This window comes from Vulpes vulpes, chromosome 13, assembly GCF_048418805.1.
Source record: "Vulpes vulpes isolate BD-2025 chromosome 13, VulVul3, whole genome shotgun sequence".
Lineage (NCBI taxonomy): Eukaryota > Metazoa > Chordata > Mammalia > Carnivora > Canidae > Vulpes > Vulpes vulpes.
In genome coordinates, this window is record NC_132792.1 from 137,927,069 (window position 1) to 137,941,958 (window position 14,890).

General features: G+C 41.7%; 1 protein-coding gene across 2 annotated transcripts in view; it reads left to right on the forward strand.

Moving 5' to 3' along the window:
- Positions 1 to 14,890, forward strand: part of BRINP2 (BMP/retinoic acid inducible neural specific 2) — a 123,427-nt gene that overhangs the window by 18,763 nt on the left and 89,774 nt on the right. The window contains exon 1 of one of the 2 annotated variants that reach the window (XM_072733095.1): positions 14,158 to 14,232. The exons of the other annotated variant lie outside the window; for it this stretch is intronic. The gene's annotated coding sequence lies outside the window, so the exon portion shown is untranslated. Of the gene's footprint in view, positions 1 to 14,157; positions 14,233 to 14,890 lie in introns of those variants that run through there. 2 annotated transcript variants of the gene reach the window in all.

Below are 14,890 nucleotides of genomic sequence, written 5' to 3' on the forward strand. Positions count from 1 at the left end.
CTTGTCAGCTCCTTCAAAGGTGGTAATGAGGAGCTTACAGGAGGTCAAAGGTATGGTCCTGGAGAGAGAGAGGGAATTGAGAAAGATACATTATGGCTCCCAGATCCTGGATCTCTTCCAAAACGTATGTGGGATGTGGGTCACTGAGACTTACAATCCAGCCAGGAGTTTGGGTTACTTTAATTTCCATCTTTGTAAAAATATGAATAATACTAGTCAGAGACATGTGCCACTGGGGAACTTGGTGTCTTCTTAGTTAATGAAAGCTGGAGAAGTGTCACATGACAATAGGGCATTTCCCAGCCCGATTTCCAAAGAACTAACATGTGCTGAGCATACTTTTAGACACCCTACAAAGGTAAATTATACAGTTGCCCTGTGTAAGATCAGGAAAGCTGAAATTTAGTCAGGTCTGTTGTTAGCCTGAGGTCACACAGGTGGGAGAAGTAGAGTCTGAACCCAGGTCAGATCCGCCTTTCCTACATCCCTGATTCTTCCTCTCAACCAGGTGGGAGAGGTGGAGAGAAGAGAAGGCAGGAGGGACAACTGGGGACTGGCTCCTTAGTAACAGAAACATGGAAGGAACTGCCCACCATCACATCAGGATCCTTGGAAATAAACCTTCCTAGCATCCCTCTTCCACCCCAAATTCTGTGGCTCTCCTAAATCATCCGTTTCCTGCTACAGTATTTCACATCTATCCCTTAGCAGAAAATGCTTTGTGTTCCTGGGCTAATAACCTGCCATCGGGCACCAGCTCCAGGAGCTCATAGAGAGAGCTGGTCTTCCTTGTTGGCTACTTCCAAGGTCTCTCTTTCTTTTTTCTTTCTTTTTTAAATATTTTTATTTATCTATTCATGACAGACACACAGAGAGAGGCAGAGACACAGGCAGAGGGAGAAGCAGGCTCCATGCAGGGAGCCCAATGTGAGACTTGATCCTGGAACTCTAGGATCACATCCTGAGCCAAAGGCAGTGCTCAGCTGCTGAGCCACCCAGGTGTTACAAGATCTCTGTTTCTAAGTGCATTCCTGTGGACTCTGCAACCCCTTGGCAGTAATGAGCTCAGTGGAAAGGTCCTCCCTCCCAAACTGAGCATGTACCACTCACCAAAATGAGTTCTCATGGGATTTTCTTTGGATCTGGTCTCAGACATACTGAGCACAGGATCAGAACCAGAGCAGAGACTGAGCATTCCATCTTTGAGGTGAGGCCGTAGGGGGAGGTGCTTCACATGAAGCCTGGATAATCAACTGTGAGGAGGAGGAGGAAAAGGAGAAGGAGAGGAGTTTAACCAAAACAGACCTCATGAAGGCTTTCCAAAGCACTCCCTCATGGAAAGCCTCTCTCTTTTGCTCATAAGAGTAAAATTACTATTCCACTTATTTGATCCTATAGCAAGCAGTGAAGGTCATGAATTCTAGGAAGGTTGGCCATGGATTCATCATTGTTGGTTGAAACTGGGGAGGATACAGAGAGGTTCATAACATGATTCTTTTCCACTTTTGTGTATGTTTGGGAAAGTTCTATAATTAAAGGGATAAAATAAATCATGGATTTGGAGAGAGAATCTTGAGCAGAAGTTCTAGCACCACATCTCTCTTGCTGTGTTATCTGGGACCAGTGTTTTAAATTTTCTGAGCCTTTGTTTTCTTACCCATATAATGGAAATAATATCTGTCTAAAAGGATTATTATAGAAAATAAATGAAATGGTGAAACAATGAACTTAGTACAGTGACAGGCCCATAAAAATTGCTCAATGAATAACTATCTTTGTTGCTATATTATTGTTTATCTTTGTTGTTAGTGTCATTTTGTGAGTTCCTTACAGCAGGTACTGTACCTTATTGAGCTTCCTATTCATTCTATCTAGTTCAATTCCAAGTTCATATAACGAGAGTAACAAATATTTATTGAGCTTCTCCAAGGTGCCAGGCATTTTCTAGGAGCCAGAGATACAGCAGTGAAGAAAATAGACAAAAAATAATATCCCAGCCCTTATGGAGCTTATATTTTTGTGGGAGGAGAAAGAAAATAACCAAGAGTCATTATGAATAAGCGAGTTGTATTTTTTTGTTGGAAGGTAGTAAGTGCTATGAGAAAAAAATATAGCAGGGGAGATTGGAACAGAGGAGGACGGTTGCACAATTACATGGATGGGATGGTCAGGGCAGGACTCAGTGACAAGGTAACATTTGAGCAAAGACCACAAGAAGGTGGATAAGTGAGTCACGTGACTATCAGAACAATTTTCCCCACAGTGGGAAATCAATATATTTTGTTACATTGCTCTTTGAGACCTTTTTAACTCTTTTTATTTTTTAAAGATTTATTTATTTATGATAGACATAGAGAAAGAGAGAGGCAGAGACACAGGAGGAGGGAGAAGCAGGCTTCATGCTGGGAGCCTGACATGGGACTTGATCCCGGGACTCCAGGATCACGCCCTGGGCCAAAGGCAGGTGCTAAACTACTGAGCTACCCAGGGATCCCTGAGACCTTTTTAACTCTTATACCAGTTCTTAACTTCCAAAGTATTGGAAGTATGTTTTATCCCATGATAGACTCCTCAAGAGCTTAGGGAACATACTATTGGTTACATTTGTGCTAAATCCCAGAGCTCCCTACTCAGTATTATGCATAGGTTAGAACTCAGTAATTGTTTATAAAAAATAAAGCCACACCTGTCTTTCCTGAGAGTCCCCCCCCCTTTTTTTATAAAAGAAGAAACTGCAGCATCTAGGTTTACAACAAACTCACCCCCTTTACCTGTACCTTTTTTTAAAAGATTGATTGATTGATTTGAGAGAGAGGGTGTGCACGCATGCATGCACACACTAGCTGGGGGAGAAGCAGAGGGAGAAGAAGGAGGCTCCCCACCGATCAGGAACCCTGACACAGAGCTTGATTCCAGGACCCTGAGATCATGGCCTGAGCTGAAACCAAGAGTCAGACTCCTAACCGACTGAGCCACCTGGGTGTCCTTACCTGTACCTTTATAAGACATTCTTTTCTAAGTTTTATTAGTTTGATGTTTTCAATTATGCTAACTCAAGACAAACCACAAATTAATTGGAGAAATCTGTAGCTCAGAGGAAATTCTGAGGAGGTGAAAAAGGCTGTGGTGTAGGAGGACAAGGGATAGACAGGACTGATGTTCAGTGTAGTCCTGTGACAAAACATTTTAAAAGTCTTAATGCAAATTAAGAATTGCAGTTACATAGTATGTGACCTTAGTTGAAAGCAGTAGTTCCCAGTTAAATTTGATTCCACAAATCCAAACAAATGACCAGAACTTCTAAGGAAGCTAAAAAAAAGATACCTGAAAAAAGTAATTTTCTTTATGATGCAATCTGTAAGATTTTCTGCAGTGGAGTTATCTCCCAAGGTCCATTTGGTAATCAGGTTCTTCAGTAACCAAACCTTCCAGAATAGGATCCAAGACAGTTCTGCCTCTGGTCAAGCACCTGTCCCAGTGAATGGTATAGAGAGATTGCAGAATGATTAATTTGGTTGCCCCTGATGTCTTCCTGAGAAGAACCACAGCCAAGGATGGTAAATTACCTTCAGGCTTGTTGCAGATCCAACAGACAAAGATACTGATCTGTCCTCCTTAAGGCAGACCTGCCCTGTCTGGTGCTGAAGAATCTTTGGACTTTTTTTTTTTTTTCAAGCAACTCTAGCAATATAAATGCTTCTCAAATTGGGACCTACACAACACTGATCATTATTTTAAACAGAGGCCCCTCCATTGAGATGTTTTGTCCTCATAGAGCCTGATGGAGTAACACATTGTGTAACTGCCAATCTCCAGAAAGACCCTCACAAAAGCAGGTTGTCTATCTCCTGTCTCCTAAGGCAATCTCATGAATAAACCATCTTAACGTTAGTCATGTGCATAAATAACTTAAGCGAGGCTTCTTAGGGAAAACAAGAGTATGTGGGACAGTGATCACATCATCAGTGTTCCCTCAGTCAAGATTCAGGAGGGCTCCTTGGAGCTTGGTAACAGGTGGTTCACCCGTAAGTTTCAACTGAACAGAAATTCAGTTACATTTTCATGTCCCCTCTCTGGAACTCAGTTGACAATGAATAGAACTGATACAATTCTAAGCATCCTCAGAAAGTTCTCGTCTTTTTACTCTTCTGCAAGGCTGAGTCCAAACTGGAATGACTAGGGCAGGTCCTTTGGATGTGAATATGGATCTTTAACTGCTTGTGGGTGGAGGGGATGGATCACAGGTCTTTTGAATATTTCCATTGAGAGATCACAGAAACCCCATGGAGGGGAGGTTATTTCTCTCATTTCTGATTGTGTCTCCTCGCTCACTTTTCCTCACTAGACTGGAGTTATGTGGCATTTAAAATAATGTCCTTTTAAGTCTATTTACCCATCTGTCTCCTAGATCAGTCTCTATCCCTCAATCTTCTCTACCACATGTATTTCAAGTTTAGCTCTTTCTGCTTATGTCACACTTCTCTCCAATCTTTTTCCCTTGTTCTTTGTCAGCCAGCAAAAATCTCTCTCTTCCCATCTCCAGAACAGCCTACACGCCATCTGTCGAGGTTGGCAGGCTCCCGTTCTCTCTTCTCTTTCTTCCCCTGGTGGGAGTCAGTCAGGAAAAGCATGTGGATCCCCTCTGAAGCAGCTAGAGGCAGACTGGACCATCTGATGGTTCCTTCTTCACTAACGAGCAGTGGTTTTATGGGATGGGATGTGAGCTTTGGGATACTAGTCTGTCTGCTTGAACCCAGGATGTAGTTAGAACTCTGGGGTTAGATAGCCTGGTTTCAGTTCTGGGCTCTAGTAGTTATGTGACCATGCGTGAGTCACTTACCAGATCTAAGCTTCTTCATATAGACAATGTTGATGACCACTGCATCTCCCTCACGGGGCTATGGTGAAGATTAAGTGAGTGTAGTAATCCAGAGTTTAGCACAGTTGCTTAGCCCAGAAATGTTAGCTCTTATTATGATATCATCCCAAGCCAATAAGCAAAAGCCCAATGTTTCCCTCAACAGTCAAGAGAAGACCCAACGGTTTCATATTGCAGAGTCCTGGCTGTGTCATTATGTGTCCAGAGAGCATTATTTCTCCACGAAAGTACAATGTCTCCATTGGCTTCTTAGCCACAGAGCACTAGTTTGCTAATCCAGAGTCTCATCACTAAAAAGTCCTATCAAAACTTGTGTCCTAATTGAACAAGCAGTAATTTGCACATAGTGCATTTCTGGGGCTGAATTTCAAAGAGCAGCCAGGGCTTATGTCAGGAAGGCTTTCTAACAGCAAGCTTTGTTCCCTAGACCTTTTCCTCCGGGAAATGCATTGCTTAAGACATTTCAAACGAAACTGGATAAAACTCTGGAGAGTACGAGGATGGGAACAAACTACAGTAGCCCTTGGGGACATAGGACTTAATGGCCTGGCAGTCCCTTTCCAAAGCCGGTTCATTTGATTCATGTGTCTTTCACCTATAATGTATACAGAGGAAACTCAGATTGGAAACACAAAAAAATCTGCAGTTGTCTAGCTGCATATTTTGTAACTAAAAATTTATAGTGGATAGCCCTTACAAAGACCAGATCTATTTTCTATGTTACATAAAATGTATATTTCTTATACTTTCTTTGATACATATCTTGGTTTAATCTTACATTAAAAAATAAGAGATTATAGTGAAAGACCATATTTCTTTAAAATAGGTTTAAAAGTGGCATCGATCAATTGGAATAATGAAAATAATGGAGGAACAAGTTTAAGTGTGGGATTTGTGATCACTAGTGGAACAATTATTCTAATAATTGCTCTGCTATGAGCAGAGATAATAGGGGTCTCATTTCCTCTCATTACTCCCCATCTTTGATGGAGATTCCTCACCAATCTCATAAAGTTAAGACTGCTTTGATTTGAATCTCCTTTAACATGGAAAGGGTAAACCTTTTGCAGCTGAAACAAGAGACCTGGAATCTTTAATTGACAGCCAGCTGTACATGTCATCATGCCTCTCTATGTACCCATGCATGCTCACTTTGACTGTAGGTGGATGGGCCTGGTAATTATCAAAGGATTAGTCTGAGAGGGAAGTGATTTGCAGAAATATAACTGAGATTACGGAGGCCCACTGTGAAAGCCGTCTGGTCCCAAACTCAGGCTAACTTATTTTTTTCCCCTGGCTACACTGCCTGGGTCTATATATATGTGTTGATTTGTGGAGAGGAAATGAGCCCATCCAAGCTCTATTCTTATTAAGAACATCAGTCATCTCCCTGGTACAACTGATTTTCAAGTTTTATACTACCACTGACCACGGGCTGACCTTAGGTTCAACTTTGGATTATTTATAGTGGAGGGTTGGAACATGAATAAATGCAATCCACAGAACACTTAAAACTTATTTCACCCAAGCTTTCCTATAAATATCTCATTGGAGCAATGAGCAAGGGCAAAAGAAATCAGGTTTTACCCTGCTCAGCCAATATGCAGAAATGAATAAGTAATCAGGCAGTCGAAAACATAAGGTAAAAAAGCAAAAACCCTGAATAACTTAAAAACAGACCAGATTTAGGGATATCCAAGATTGAATAGCCCAAGAATAACAAATTTGACTGAATGGTAAGAGCCAGCAGACAGGGGCCGCTGGATGAGCCTGTTCCAGTGGATGTAACTACCTAACCAACAGCAAACCCCTGCCTGTGTAGGGTAGAAGAAACTTGGAAGAGGAAACCCACTTGAGCGATGAGGCACAAACTGCTCAAGGGACCTGTCCTGTGTTCACAGGTGGCATAGTGAGGACCAGGACGGGCTCTGTTCACTTTTATCCTTCCTCCCGAGAGATTCCAGTGTAGAGCTCTCAGGACACATGGTTCATTTCATCCTGCTGGAAGACCCAAGTACGGTCAGAAGACAAGAGCATGTGATGGGTGAAGGGAAGGAGCCAAACCGCCTCTATAGCACTGTCATGTTTCCAAAGCAGTTTTGATCAGCAATAACAAATGCCTGGATTTGAGCAATTGCAAGTGATTTCCCAGGCTGTGAGGGGGAGGGATTAGGGAGACAATTAGACAAAATCATCTGTGTTATCTTATTGAAAGCAAATATCTGCCTTATGTTAATGGCATTTATAGGATCCACAGAGGTAATACTAATGGAATTATAGGGGACATGGCCAGGAATGCCCAACAGGCGCCTATGGTAATTCAATTAGTAGAACATTCAGGAACCATATAATTGCATGAAATTCTTAGTTTTCCCCTTGTTGGGCAATTTAACAAAATCTTTATTTATCCGTCTCTCTTTTCATGGGGAAGGAGGAGTTAAAAGTATGTCCTTCTTGAACTTGAGCCATGCCACCAAAGCATGCCTCAGTGAGGGTTTAACTGTGAGAACCCTGCCATGTCCAATATGTACCCTCAACAAAGGTGAGGTCTTTTCAGCAGACATTGTTGGGGACACTTACAGAATTGAATTGTATTGTTCTAGGCTTGTCTTTCCCATCACCTGGTGAAACTATATTTTCAAAGTATCAGCCTGCAAGCAATGGAAGGAGATCCAATCATCTCACATCAGTCATTCCAATCACTTCGTTTTATGTGGGAGGCAACCAAAACTTAGAGGTAACTTGTCCAAGGTCACAGAGCTAGTCCTTGGCAAGGACTGAAACTGTAACTGGGATCCCATTTCTTCCCAGTCCATGACCTGGCTTTTTACATGTTCTTGTTGCAATAGAAATGCTGGTGTTAGGACTAGACCGAGGCTGGCATGTGGAGAGGATGCTAATGACATTTATGAGATGTTTAACTGCGTACCTTATTGTTTGTGTCACACAGAAAAGAGCAACACTGCATTCTTTATGTCCCAACATTATTCAGTAGGAGAGGCATAGGAGAATTTTTTGTTTTCTCCCCCAAAACATTTTTAAACTAACTGGTAGGAAAGCAAATTTTCTATTCTTCTCAAAAATTTAAAAATCTGTCTCTATAGTATGATCTCAGGCCTACTTCTTTCCATAAACAGAATATTTTACTTTGCCAATTTTTGGTCACCCAAAACTCAAAGAGGATAGATGGTGGGGTTCTGTCCCTCCAATAATATGCTTCTGAGAATCCAGGTCTGGACGGAGGACATTGTGCCGGGTCCTGGACTCCACCTCCCCAGGATATCCAGTGTTTGAAAGGACAGGATCACAAAGATGAGAAATATTCATTTTCCTGGTATCAGGAACTAGAGATGAGATACATTCTTAGTTTGCAGGCAAAACCTTGTGTCTAACCGTTTAGTGTATCAAATCTCTTTCTATCCTCTTTTGATTTTAATAAGCCTTCATTTTTCCCTCTCTCCTGAACAGCTACCCATGACTAAGAAGATTTAACTTTCTTTCCATACATATAGGGATGCCTTGTACATATTTGCATATGGATAGAAAAGGTAGGACTATAAATTGATGAGTGTGTGTGTGTGCGTGTGCTTACACGTACGTGGGAGGGTATGAAGCATATCTCTTCAGGATAATGCAGGGTATCAGCACCTGCATTATCCAATAAGAGTCGACCCAAAATTAGCCTCCAGTCTTCCCTGAGAGGCTTAAACCTCTCTCCAGTGATACCCTAACTCATTAGAGTATTTTGGGATGTCTTAAAAATATCACTTTCTAGGCCTCATAGCAAAATACTTTCCACTCATTGGTTCATTTGCTCATTGTTTCATCCAACATCTATTGGTCACTTATGTCAAGCAGAAAGGCAAAGCCTGCATATGCAAAATTTAAAAATGCTCACCATTGGACTTCTTTCTTATTCATCATACTTGGTTCTGACTTTTAATCTAAACGTGCATTATTCCCTCAAAGGACAAATATTTGCCACCATTAATTATATTTACAAAAATGTGCTTCAGGTTTTGGAGGCACTTCCGAAAATATTTTTGGGTCATTGTCACATCCCTGGAATAAAACAGTGTACCCAAGGGACCTCTTTGATGAGCAACATACTTTTTTAGGAGATTTAAGTTCCAGTATATTTAGCAAACTATTGTTGCTATTTTTTAAACCCTATTTCATGTCTTTAAATACCCATTTACATCATTGGTTTTCATGCTTTTTTGTGTGTGTTCCCACCCTATGGAATGAACTTCACAGGCTTAAGTGTCCTTACATGTGTGCAAGACTGACTCCAACAGATCACAAAGCAACACTCACCCTTCCAAAGAGGGCTGGTCTCTAATAGTTTCCTTAAAAAAACAAAAAACAAAAAACAAAAAACAAAAAACAACAAACAAAAAAAAACGCTACTATAACCCAATAACTCAGTTCATGGTCCAGGTAAGGCCCTCTATTTGACACTGTCATTTTATTATTTTTTAATCACATGTGTTTAAACCTTCTCCTAAACACAATGTAATAGAATTATAGCATTCTAGCCAGCAGATACCACTTTTTTTTTGTTGTTGTTGTTTAACTAGGCGCCACAACCAGTGTGGAGCCCAGGACAGGGCTTGAACTCACAACCCTGAGATTAAGACCTGAGCTGGGAGACCACCTGGGTGGCTCAGTCTGTTAAGTTTGACTTTGGCTCTGGTCATGTTCTCAGGGTCCTAGGATCAAGCCCCGCATAGGGCTCCCTGCTCAGTAGGGAGCCTGCTTCTCATTCTCCTTCTACCACTCCCCGCACTGGTGCACATGAGCCCTCTCTCTCTCTCTTGCAAATGAATAAATAAAATCTTAAAAAAAAAAAAGATCTGAGTGGAGATCAGGATTTGGAAGCTTAACCAACTGAGATGCCCCCCTGCAGGTACTACTTTTAACAACAGCTTTATTCCATGTGTTTTTATTTATTTTTATTTTTACGTTTTTGCTGCTCTGTTTTAACACTGTTATTGATTTTGAAGTGGAAACAATGTTGTCAATGCACCTTGAGGACTTTTTTCTTTCTGCTTTTCACCTGTTTCTGTACTATATTTATTTCTGGGCTGATGGTATTTTCTCATTTAAGGACTTACAAGCTCTATCAGTTCTAATTGTGATTCTTTTATTATGCTAGGCATCAAACTAATTCACTTCTCTCTTGTTTTTTACCCTTTGACTCCATTCACCCATTTTTAAACAATGTTGTTGCTCTTTTGTAGTCCGAATCTTATGCCCCTGAGCTCAGAAGCAGCCTAGGACAGACAGGCTTGTGTTGGGCAAAGCACATGCCCAGGGCCCTCTCTTTCTTCCCTGAGTCTTTCTTCCTGTTTCCTGTCCACTCCTACCTCAGAGCACTTAGTCCTCCTGGGTTGTTTCTTACTTTATCTTGGTTTGATTCCTGGTCCTGCCATTCACTGACTGTGTGACTCACTCCTCTGGACTGAAGTCTTCTTAACCATAAGATTGAGAAAAATGTAGGATCTCCCAGTGGGCAGAGTGAAATCAAACCAGCACCAATGTCTGTGAGAAAGAGGGAATCAGCTCTTAAAAAGCAGCTGGCCAAGAGCCAAACCAACCTAGGGACAAAGCAGAAGTCATTGACCAGCCATGGAATATGGTATGCCAAAAGCCAAATGGAAAAAAAAATGTTTGGAATCCAAATCTTGGATGAGTAGCGAAGATGGCCTATAGGTAGCATTGTCGTTAACAGATAGGCTAAGAGCAAAAAACCAGGCAGATGGCATTTTGCTGATTTGTTGTTTCTTTTAAGAGGGTTTGGTGTGTACCCCCCCTCGCGGGGCTGTTGCCTCAAAGCATTTGTAAAGAATAATGATACCTTCCTCACTGGGTTATTTTAAGATTTTGATGACACACTGAGTATGAAAGTGCTTTGAACACTGTAAAGTGCTCTACAAATGCTAATTTCTCTATTTACCCCTTTTCATGACTGTTCAAAGCTGGCAATTTATATTGGGATAAGAGAAACAAATGTATGGTCCGAAGTAGAAGGCTGCTAATGTTGAAGGAAATGCACATTTTAATAGATTGCTTTCTGCTGGCCCTCTTGTTTTCAGCCCTAGTTATACATTAGAATCACCGGATACATTTGAAAAACTTAGTGCCCGGGCCCTAGACCCAGAGATACTGCACTGATTATGCTGGGGAGGGGCCCAGGTATCGGCTTGGTGTAAAAGATGATTCTAATGTGGTCAGAACTGAGAACCACTGCCAGAAGAGAAAACTCATATGTTAGCATTTAGGCGAGCATCTAAATGATGACTGGACACCTATTCTTCCTGAGTCTCCTATATGTATACCTGTAGATGCTGGAGACGCTGCATTAATCTCTTCAATCAAAATATAGTCATTGGGCAGCTGTTCTCTGGCCTTCATATCCTGGGAATTCAAAGGTAAATCAGACAAAGTTCCCATTCTTAAGCTATGTGTGTCTGGTGTAAGTAGTTACAATTTTGTGTGTTAAGTTCTATAGTAGGGTAGGGAGAATATAGGTATAAGACTACAGATTATACGAAACATCAAGAAGGCTTTTTGGCAAATGTAAAATGTAATATGAATGATGGAAAATGTACAGTTTTGCCAGGGAGAGAACAGCAGTGATAGCTGACATCCATTGGACAATTAGCATAAACAGGCACTGCTCTGAACACTTTACCCTGTAACTCCTCTAATCATTCCAATGACAAACTTAGGAGGGTACTACCAGCCCCATCTTATTGTAGGGAGATAGCTCTCCAAATGCAGTGCCTCCAGAGGCAATGGCATTGTCACTAGGGACCTTGTTACAAATGCAAGTTCTCAGCTCCCCACTCCCCAGACCTGCTGACTCCGAAGGAGCCTGTGTTTTAGTAAGCCCTTTGGATGATTCTGATTCTCATATATCTAAAGCACAGGTAGGTTAATTAAGTAACCTGCTCAAAGTCACTCAGAGACCAATTGGCAGAGGAGGATTCAGACCTAGGCAGTCTAGCTCAAAGCACCCTCTCTTAACTCTTGTGCTGAGAAGAAAGCAGAATCTTCACCCAATTCGTATGGTGAAGTCCAATGTGACTGTATGTGGAGATGGGATCCTTAGGAGCTAATTAAGATTAAATGAAATCATAAGAGTGGAGCCTCTATACTGTAGAGCTGTGTCCTTAAAAGAAGAGAAAGAGGAAAGAGACAAAGCTATCTCTCTCTCTCCCTGCACCCCCCCCCCCCCCACATGTGGTGACACAGCAAGAACTTGGCCATCTGTAAGTCAGGAAGGGAGTTCTCAATAGAACACAACTAACTATGCTGGTACCCTGATCTCAGACTTCCAGTCTCCCAAAGTGGGCAAAAATAAATTTCTGTTGTTTAACCCATCCACTCTGTGACATTTTGTTAAAGTGTACCTAGCTAACTAATGCCTACCCTCATCCAGGAAGAGAGCAGAGCATATGCAGGGGAACAGAGACAGAAGAAAGTATGGAATATGCCTGAAGCATAGATGAATAGGATGGGGGAATATGGTGTTGGATGAGGGGCACACAATGGAGTGTGAGATGTGACAAAAACTAAAGCTACAAGGATTGAAGTTGGATCCCAAAGGCCCTTTCGACAAGGGAAAGGTGTTAGGAAATCTCGTGCAAGCAGTGAGAAGGCACTGAAAGATATTGAGCAGATCAGATTTGCATGTTAGAATGGTCACTATTAGGGGAGAAAAGGATGGATATGGATATGGATATGGATATGGATATGGATATGGATATGGTGATGGGGGGCAGGTAGATTGATGAGTTAGGAAACTATTGCTTGTTTCCAGTTCGAAGCAAAGGAAACATGAACTTAGGTCGTGGAAATTTGGGTCTAAAGTCTAAATATAAGATGCACTGAGATTAAGATGTCTGTAGAAAATTTACATAAGAAAATGGATATAGAAATATACAAATGTATGTGTATATATATAAAACATATAAACAGACTTGCATATAGATTTATATGAGCATGGATGGGAGAAGTTTGTTGAAGATGTGCACTAAGATGTTAACGTTTCTTATTCAGAGCAGTGGAACTGGAGAAGGTAGAGTGAATGTCTTCTTCAGACCTCTGTATTATTTTCCTTGTTGCAGACAGCATGCAATGACTTTAATCTTTTAACAAACCCAATAATGATCATACATGCATGTATTGCATGCACGTGCATGCATATATGCAGGTCTGGAGCTCAGATTTGTAAATTTGGGTGGCATGGCTGTATGGGTAACAGGGAAAAGTGTGGAAGTCTGGGAACCTTGGTAATGAGGAAAAGAAGTCCTCCAAGAATGGCAGGCTGGAGCCTCCTGTGTTCAGAGGGCAAGGGAAGTGTAAGAGCATGAGGGACTAGCCTCAAAAGGACACTGGAAGAGAGCCCCTGATCTGAAGAAGCAGATCCTTCATCCCTCTTTGTACCCTAGTCCTTCCTGACATGTAGTAGGTGCTCAGCCATCCAACAGCTGGAGAACGAAAGGATATGTTTTAGCAAGAAGAATGACCTCCATCCATGGCACACGCTGCTAGAAAAGTCAAGTTAGCCCTTCAAGGATCCCTTTAAATTTGGCAGTTAGGAGATTATAAGAGTCAAGAGAAAGATGAATTTTATTTTCTTCTCTCTGTCATTTATCTGACGTTGCCCATCCTAATCCTAAAAACACAGATTCTTGTAGATAACACAATCACACACCATACACACAAGCTTCACATAGACATAGATGTTTTATTCTATTTTCATCCCTGAAAATATCACCCTTAGATATTTTCCTCATCGCAAGATGGGTATGGAGGGTCAGGTAAGCATATGTAAAGATCTTCCACCATTATACCTTATTGCTTCCAAATGGTTGAAGTTATAAACTTTTAAACTGGGCAGCATGATAATTTCCTTACAGACAGCAGCTGGAGGCCAAACTTGCAGAAAATCAGTGATCTATTTGCAGCAGGGTGGTGGTTTGGATTTCCAACATTGGCCACATGTACTGGAGCAGTTTTTGTTTGACTTTTTAAGGGCAACTTTGCACAGCATGAGCCCAGCTTGCTCTGGAGAAGGAGGAGGATTATCTGATAATTTTGATCATCAGCTCCTTCTGAGGCCCAAATCACAGAGACAAGAGGAACCTGGAGGGCCACCAACCCTCCCCCCAAATGTCCCAGGCAGACTGGAATTGATGGTTATTTTAAGGACTCATTTTTACTTACTCATAGCATCTGATCTGGATTTCCCTTTGTCTCCAAGTGGACCTCATGTTCCAGCTGAAGCACTTTCCTCTCATCTTTCCTCAGTGAAGATACAAAAAAAGGACAGCATATTCACGGTAAAAAAGTGCTTCTTAGCATTCTAATTCTTAAAATTGTATTTAGGTTGAGTGATTTGGGATTCAGGCATATCCCAGAATTGTTTTGTTGATGATGATGTATGAAAGCAGGGCAGGAAAGAGACTGAAGGGTGTCTTCTTTAAAAATAAAATGCGCATGGGCAGCCGGGGTGGCTCAGTGGTTTAGTGCCGCCTTCAGTCCCGGGTGTGATCCTGAGTCTCAGGATCGAGTCCCACGTCGAGCTCCCTGCATGGAGCCTGTTTCTCCCTCTGCCTCTCTCTCCCTGTCTCTAATGAACAAATAAATAAAATCTTAAAAAAAAAATGTGCTGAATTCTAGGAGATGGTCAACTTGTCCATTGGCCGCCAGCCAATGCCTCAGCAGATGCTCTACTTGTGATATGCAGAGAGAATTTGACTATTGTTCACCATCTCCATAGCCACCTCCCTAGTCCGAGGCACCCTCATCTTTTACGTGGTCTGTTGTCTGACTTCTGACCTGACCCAGTCTCTCCTCCACCCTTGGCATTCCAGATAGATTCTTGTGTCAACAGAGCAGCCTGAGCAAACCTACTACAGCATAACGTTGCACTCAAGTAAAGCTCATACCCCATAGGATCTTACAGAATCTGGTTGCCTGCTACCTACCTGACCCCAC